We start from the raw sequence: 8,469 nt of genomic DNA, 5'->3' as shown, positions 1-8,469 counted from the left end.
TCTAATTCTTCATAGAGACATATTTTTGGATTAATCAAAGTTGGAGAAATATAGAACAAACTCTTAGGACATCATTAATAGTATTGTTGAAAATCCCAATTTAGGTCGATTTAAAAAAAGTCCCAATTAAGATTTAGGCAAATAATATTATGAAAGCCTCGAAATTTTGCTCATAGATGGCAAAAAAGTTTGGATATTTATTTAGCAAATTTCGAGGTTTACATCATATTATTTTGGCCAAAATCTTAATCAGATTGTTTTTAAATATAAAATCTGGCTTTTTAACAATAATCATGACCAAAATAAAAGAACAAAGAAAGGAGTTTCATTAGTTCATAATGTGCAAAATTTATTAAATGCTATGAACAATTCCCATAAGTATGTTCTGCAGAACAATTATTTTTAGGGTAAACACACCTTAAATACATTTATGTCTATGAAACTAATCTTAATAAATCGCGATTTAGGTCGATTTTTAAAAATGGCCTGATTAAGATTTTAGCCAAAATAATATTATGTAAGCCTCAAGATTTAGCAAAGAGCATAATCTCTAGACTTTCATGATATTCATTTGGCTAAGACCTTAAATGGGTTGTCAAAAATCCACCCAAATCGGGGTATTTTATAACACTAGATGAAAAAGCAACGACTAAATCATACCTTTTATTTAAATGTTAATAAAAAAGTAGCAAAAGAATTTTAAAATGGGATGATAAATATTTTATAAATAAAAATGAAATTAGAAAAAACAAATTTTAGTTTTAAAAAGTATATTAATATTTATAAAAGTGTGGACAAGAATATTTTAAAAAAATTTATAGAAAATATTGAATGATGATTCCAATACACTTAAGAAGCTCATAAAAAACTGCGAAATAAGAATAGCCCAAAACTAATAACAAATTTCACTTAAGGCAAGATGCCATACCTAAAATATACTGCCAATAAATATCTTACTCTTAACTTATTTATCTTAACTTTTATTTAAACCTTTCTCGTAAATCACAAATAATGTAAGAAGAACACACCAAATTGTATTTAATAATTTTATTAAAAATATCATAATACAATAATCTTAAGAATTTTACAATGTAATTTAATAATGATCGAATAATTATCACAATAAAAAGTTATTAAAATATTAGTGTTAAAACAAATTTTTATAACAATGTTAAAATAAATAATATAATTCCTTTTTTATTATTTAAATTTTTATTATATAATCTGGGTGCCAGCTAGATGGCACTAAGTAAAATAAAAATATATTAAATAAAATTATTATATCGATTTTTCTTTTTTTTCAGTAACCCAAAATTTTGACTAGAAACAACGCTGCTTAGCCGGTCACTCAAAAAATTAATATATTTAAAAAGATGTATAAATTTACTATAAATTGCTCAATGTTGTTAAATGACTAAATTTGAATCGATTTTTAAATAACAGCGAACTCAATATTTTAGCTAGAAAAATAGCTCCATATTTTATTTCAAAAAAAATACTACCAAGCCAATATTTAGAAAAATTGAATTTTTCAAACATAAACCTGAATTCTAAATTAAGCCTATTAAAGGTAGCAAGAAAAGTGAGAAAATGACTCATCAACACCTTGTTTAATATAATGAAAGGTTTAATATTCTATTAATTTTAAAATTCTATATTAATTCGTATTAAATCATCAAAATTTAAATTCCCCCCTCTCCTCATCCTCTAGTTTTTAAATTGGTTTATCTATCAAAACTGGAGTTTCTAGTGTAAAGTAAAAATCTTAAATCTTTCCAGATTAAGATAAGAACAATTTTTTTAAAAAAGATAATTATTTCTGTTAAAATTGATTCGTCCTCTATGCATTTAAATATGATAAAATATTTACAATAAAATATTATATCAATTAGTTTGTTTTAGTTGATGCTCGGGTCTATGGATTTTGTCGACCAAATCGACACATTAGGTTGTATATGTTTTGGCTCATTTTTTCGACTAAAAACTTAATCGTGGTCGTGTAAAACCATTATTTAGACACACTAGTAGCGGCAATGTTTTCCGGCAAAGTATTATATTTTCACTATAAATTAGTATTTGAGTGCGTTTTTTTAAATTTAAAAATCGGATTTTATTGGAAATACTTACCCTATGAATTTCAGGTATTTTTGTTATGAACTTTTGAACTTAATATACCAAATTTTTCATATAAGTTATAAATTATTCAAAAGTTAACGGTAAAATTATCTACAATTCATAAGATAGATATCCTAAACATACTCGATTATATTTCCTGTATAATCAGATTTTTATATTTAAAAAAAAACGTGCTCAAAAAATGATTTAAAGTTGAATAAATAACACATTGCCGGAAAAAACACATTGCCGCTAACATGTATAAATAAAATAATTTAAAAGATTCTAAAAGTGTTTTATAAATATTATATCAATTTAACAATAGATGCATATTATATGTAATTGCTAATTTAAGAAAATATTATAATAATTTTGTTTATTTTCATTTAATTTCTTTTTATTTTAACTGAATACAACCAAAAATTAAATTTTCTATTATATTTCTTATTATATGTTATTGTTAATTTATAAAAAAATTGCAATGAAATTTTGCTTATTTTCATCGAATATATGATTTCAATTGAATTTACGTGATACGTGATACGTGATACGTGATAAAAGCGTTTTCGCCCTCTGGTTGTGGATACAACAGAGCTACGCTAGGTTTTCCTCAAAATCCACCAAACTGGATAGTTAATTTAGGGGAGAAAAAAATGAGGAGCCCTTCACACGTTTGTGGGCTAGCCGCACGTACTTGTACGCGCAACAGTCCGAGAACTGTCGCTTAAACGTCTATAGGCTAATCAACAAAAGAAATGGGCAAAAACAAAAGCCTATACCCATGAACTGCCAAAATAATTTAATTACTTTAAGGGTGGGTGGTGGCTAATTTTAAGTTTAACATCTAATGTAAGCCTTGATAGTTACTTAGAACTAATTGAGAATATGTTCATATCCATTGAGATTAGAAATTATTCATGAAAATAAGGAAAAGCTAAAATGGGTTTACCACAAATTGTTTAAAAGGTGAAAATTCCAGTGAATAGGCAAAAACTAGTCAGTAATCGGTTTATGACTATCCAGCAACGAACACCACACAACAAACGGTTATTATTTCCTTTTTCCAGAGAAACAAAAATACTCTATGGAGTGATAGATAGATTATATAGCGAAAAAGGTCTTTGATAGTGATAACGATATGAGAGAAAGGAAACTATGACGCAGAAATAGGAACCAGCTCCGTAAGTTTTAGGAAAATGGAAAAGTAATTGTTGGCCAGGATTAAACAAAAGGCATTTTGGCTTGATTGTTATATGATAGTCTATCATTCACGGAAAGACTCTACCAACAAAACATATTTACAAACCTCGCCACCCCCCTGTCGACTGGTTTCTCCATAAATGAAATAACAAGTGAACAAAGACTTAGAAAAAAACACTAAGAAAAAGCAAAAGCTCCAGGGCCAGATAATATCACAGCAGAAAATCCAAAAAATAACTAGCATCTATAACAATATCGCTACCTATTTGCCCTCATTTAAATAGAAAATATGGGAGAGCGGAACTACTGCAGTGGGATGGATCAAAAATCCTACCTAAGTAACTACCCAAAAACTAAGACCACAGAAATTTAAGGCTTATTGAGCTATAGCCATCACATCCTATAGCATGGAAAAAAGCATATCACCCACACCAAAAATACATAAGTATATACAGGCCAAGAAAAGAAAATACTGGATCCAAAAATTAATTTAGAAAAAAATAATCATGCAGAAAAACTAAGTACAAAACCCCCTTCTGCTTTACATTTGTGAAATTATAACAGAGCTATTGATAATGTTAACCATGCAGTTTTTTCAGAAAATAAGATAAATAAAAGCTGAAGTCAGTGGAGTAAGTAATTCACAGAAAAGGTGAAAGACAAAATCAAGAGGTAAAATTGAGAGATGAAGAAATTAAATAACCTGAAAAATACAGAAAAATTATGAGAGGTTTAGGTAATTCGATTTAATTTTTAGTAGTTTTTTTATAGATTTTTTGTTTTTATTTAGCCTTAGGAATTGCTTCAAATTTAAGTTTAGATCCATTATGTCCTTCAAGGCTCTGTAGAACCATAATGTCTTATATTTGCAATATGTTTTCCCATTAAAGGAGTATAACCAATTAATGGCATCAATAACAAGGCTATTGTTGCTATGATTTCTTAAAATATGGGCAAAGAAAGTAAGACGTTTCTTTTTTAAAGATACGTGAACCTGGGTATGGTTAGATTTCTTCCAAAGATTTTCATTTGAGATAATATTTGGGTAGAAGATTCCATTTATTATTCTAAGGCATTTATTTACAAACGTTTGTAATTTCCTAGTTTCGGTCTTGGTAATCTCCCATGTATCACCGCCATAAAAGAGAATCGGGATGATGGTTGAGTTGAAAATACAGAGTCTTGTGAAAACGGATATCTCTCTAGCTTTCCACAGTTTAAAAAATTTATAAAAAGCCGCCCTAGCATTTTGTAAACGAATTTTTAGTTCTTCTTTACAACTACCTTTATTGTCAATGGTTACGCCTAGATATTTAAAAGATTCTACCACCTTAACCAACTTTCCCCCCACCACCAAATTATTCAGAAGAGGCGCCTGGGACGAGGGCATTATCACTGTTTTATCAAAGTTAATATCCAGGCCAACCTTAAGACTAAAGGAGTTTAATATAGCGATCAAATTTTGGGTTTCTTCCAAACTTTTTGTTATCAAAACTATGTCGTCAGCATAAGATATCACCCTATTTTCCAAGAAAAAAGACTGACTGGAACTTAATTCTAAGAGATTCGCAGTAGCCAGCGTATCTACTATGATTTTATTCATAAGTATATTAAACAAAAGCGGGGAAAGAACACATCCTTGTTTTACCCCTTTTTTTGTCCTAAAAGATGGAGAAACCTTATTATTGATTTTTAAGGAGGCAAAAAGACTACTATAATGTGTTTTAAGGATCCTTATAATATTAGAGTCAATGCCACATTCGGTTAAAATCTTCCAAAGCGCATCATGGTTAACATTATCAAAAGCACGTTTAAAGTCGATAAAAATAAAGTAAAAAGGTAATTTATACTTCTGACATTTCTGCATTATAATCTTTAAAGCTACTATTGGTTCGTTTATATTTCTACCTGGACGGTAAGCACAAATGTATTTAGACAAAAGGTTTGGTGTAGAGGAAAGAATGCGATTTTTTATTACTTCCTTTGTTTAACAAGATATGGTTGACTGGGAGGATGCCAGCGGATTGGAATAAGACTATCTTTTGCAACTTCCCGAAAATTCCAAATCCATCTAAATTCAAGGATTATAGAGCCATCGCTCTCACGTCTATTGCATCAAAAGTTTTTATGACAATAAATAAAGTTTAAACTGTCATTAAATATATCTACTTATTCCTTAATTAAATCCAGTTGTATTGAAGAATTTATGAGAGAAGGAAACTTACAATAGATATTCTAACTTATGAGTTGACTTTTAACCTAAAAATTAACATTGGATAATTCTAAATATTTAAAGGATCAGCTATGACTCTGCTAATAATAATTTTTGATATCCCAATATAGCCTTTTTAAAATATAATGCTATCTATTTTGTAGTTAATTATCTATATAAATATATTAATTAACTAGGAAAATGTGTAAAAATAGCAATGATAATTAAATATTTTTAATCGAATATATTTATCATATCTTTATTTTGATTCCTTGTTATATAATTCACAATAACTATATTTGTTATGTTAGTAATTAAAATTAAGATATTAACCACATTTTATCAATAATATATTAAGGTTATTTATATAAAAAGATTTATAATTTAATCTTTTTCTAAAAACTTAAAAGTAATATATCACAGTGGCGTAGCTACGGGGGTGGTTTTCGGGTTTGGACCCCTCCCAGAGCAATAATTTATTTTTAGATTATATGTTCAATTAGACTTAAAAGTGACTTTATATCAAATAAATACCACCAATATTTATATTTTTCTGGTTTTATAATAATCTACTAATTTATAATAACATATTGATGTATTTAAAAAATATATTTATTTTATATTATCTAAGATATGATTATGATTTGTAAGATAAACCCGGCCGATAGGCTTTTATATGTATGGAAGGAAAATTCCTAGCTACGCCACTGATATATCATATTGATACAAAGATGTGTATTATTTATAAAGATATAGAAATTCAAAAAACACATATCTATAAGCATTGCAAACAAAAAATTTTAAAATAAATAAATCAGTCAAACTTAAATTTTCATTGTGGCAAAAGAAAAATGTTATGATTTTTATGTTAAATTATGAATGATGAATTATATAAGTAAGTTGAATACATTCAGAAAGAGATATTTTTAAATGCAAGAATAATGTTAGAAGATTTTTAGAACCAAATGAATTGTTGGAAGTATGAAATCAATATGGCTACGGAGAAGAGACATGACAAATAAGAAAGACTGCTGCATCTTTTTAAGATATAATAACATATTTTATAAATAATTATATTTGTGAATATAAAATATAGTAAGATGTGAAATAAATAGTTCATGTCCATAAAAGATATAATGATTTTATTATAAATAATAATTCTATTTATTAGTTTTTTAATTGAATTACTTTTATTTTGTTAATAGCAAGCCTAGCAAGCAGTATTACATGTAAAAAGGAAAAAAAACAATAAATAATATTTAAAATTTAAAATTTTTTTGAAATTAATAAAACAATATATTTTAGTATAATATAAACAAAAACATTGTGGAAGACGAGAGAGAGGAAAGAACATAAATATTGAAACTGAAAATATATAAAATAAGTAACTTTCTATTGTACATTCCAGTATTATTTACAATTTTTATAAAATATTATTAATGAGGCAAAATATCTTGTGCTCTTGTAAAATAATAATGATTCAAAATCTACAAATGGGCGATATGATTTTACCAAGATGGATCAGTATTGAATATTATCTTAGTTTGTTTATCAATGTGCGTAACCATTTTTAATACATCTGTTTTTTCATCTATATAAACACGTTCACGGCTAATTCAAACTAATGCAATGAGATTCCCTTATTTCTATTGGATATACTTTTAAGAACTAATTAAAATAGGGAATGTACAATTACATTAATACACTATCATTTTGTTTATAAAATATTTTATGTTTATCTCACGATAAAAAATATTAATAATTTGCTAAAATACCATTATAAAAAACATGCTTTTTTGAAGATTTCTGATGGGGGTATGACAAAAAAATTTTCCGGCGAGATCACTGCCCCCTCCCCCTTACATTTTTGTAACTATCCCTAACACTTGAATGAATGTATGGTTTAGGAGACTATACTATCAAAATGAACTCAATAATTAAGGATAAATCTATCAGTAGATTAGCTCATGATATATATATCAGCACATTCTAGCGCAATATTTAAGAAAAATTATCTAACAAAACCAAAAAATCTCTTGTTCTTTTTTGATGATATTTCCGTTTAAGATTACAAAAATAATGATATTATTAATAATATAATTAACTAACAAATTTTTTGAAATTATTCTATATAGTATCTCACAATAGAGTTTCCCCTTTTCAAACCACTTAAAAAAAATATGTTACCTCTATCCTATCCAGTTTCCTGTAGAAAGATTATTTAATCTTGGCTAAAGGGTGTTTTTGGTGAAAAAAGATGTTCTTTGCTAAATAAAAACTTTAAGAGACATGTACTCTTAAAAGCAAATACAAAATATACAAATTATATATATATATATATAACTAGTAATTTATTAATATTTCAAAATAATAATTTAATTTACGATTATAAATAATAATATATAATTTTGGCACTATTTTATCTATACGCCCATACTAAAGGGTAAAAAAAATTTAGGCATAATTTTAAAAAGTAGCTATTAAAATAGCTAGGCTTCAGTTAAAGTTTAATAGCCAAGTTATAACGCTTTTTTTGATGTGTAAATCGCACCATACCACCACGTAAAAAAGCAACTCATTTATATTATATAAAAATATGGTTGTACGAAGTTACTTTCAAACTTATGATATATAACATGTATTAATTGTTTATCTGATAGGAAGTTGCCAAATGTACATGATGGTAATGCCACCAGTCATCATTGCATATATTAGTGTTTCGTAAAAAATATTTAAAAAAAATGTTTAATCTTTTTATAAGAAAAAAATTATTAAGTTTAGATAGTTATTGGGATAAGCTGGAATTATGCCCTCCCAATTTAAAAATCCTGGTTGCCTCACTGACATAAATAAGATTAGTTTACATATATATCATGCAAAACGGCACAATTTATTTAAACATTCATTTAAATCATTGAAACAATCTATAAACTTTAATAATT

This window comes from Gordionus sp. m RMFG-2023, chromosome 1 (genome assembly GCF_954871325.1).
Source record: "Gordionus sp. m RMFG-2023 chromosome 1, tfGorSpeb1-WG-v2, whole genome shotgun sequence".
NCBI lineage: Eukaryota > Metazoa > Nematomorpha > Gordioida > Chordodea > Parachordodidae > Gordionus > Gordionus sp. m RMFG-2023.
The sequence above is the reverse complement of the archived record's forward strand: the minus strand, read 5'-3'. Positions refer to the sequence as shown.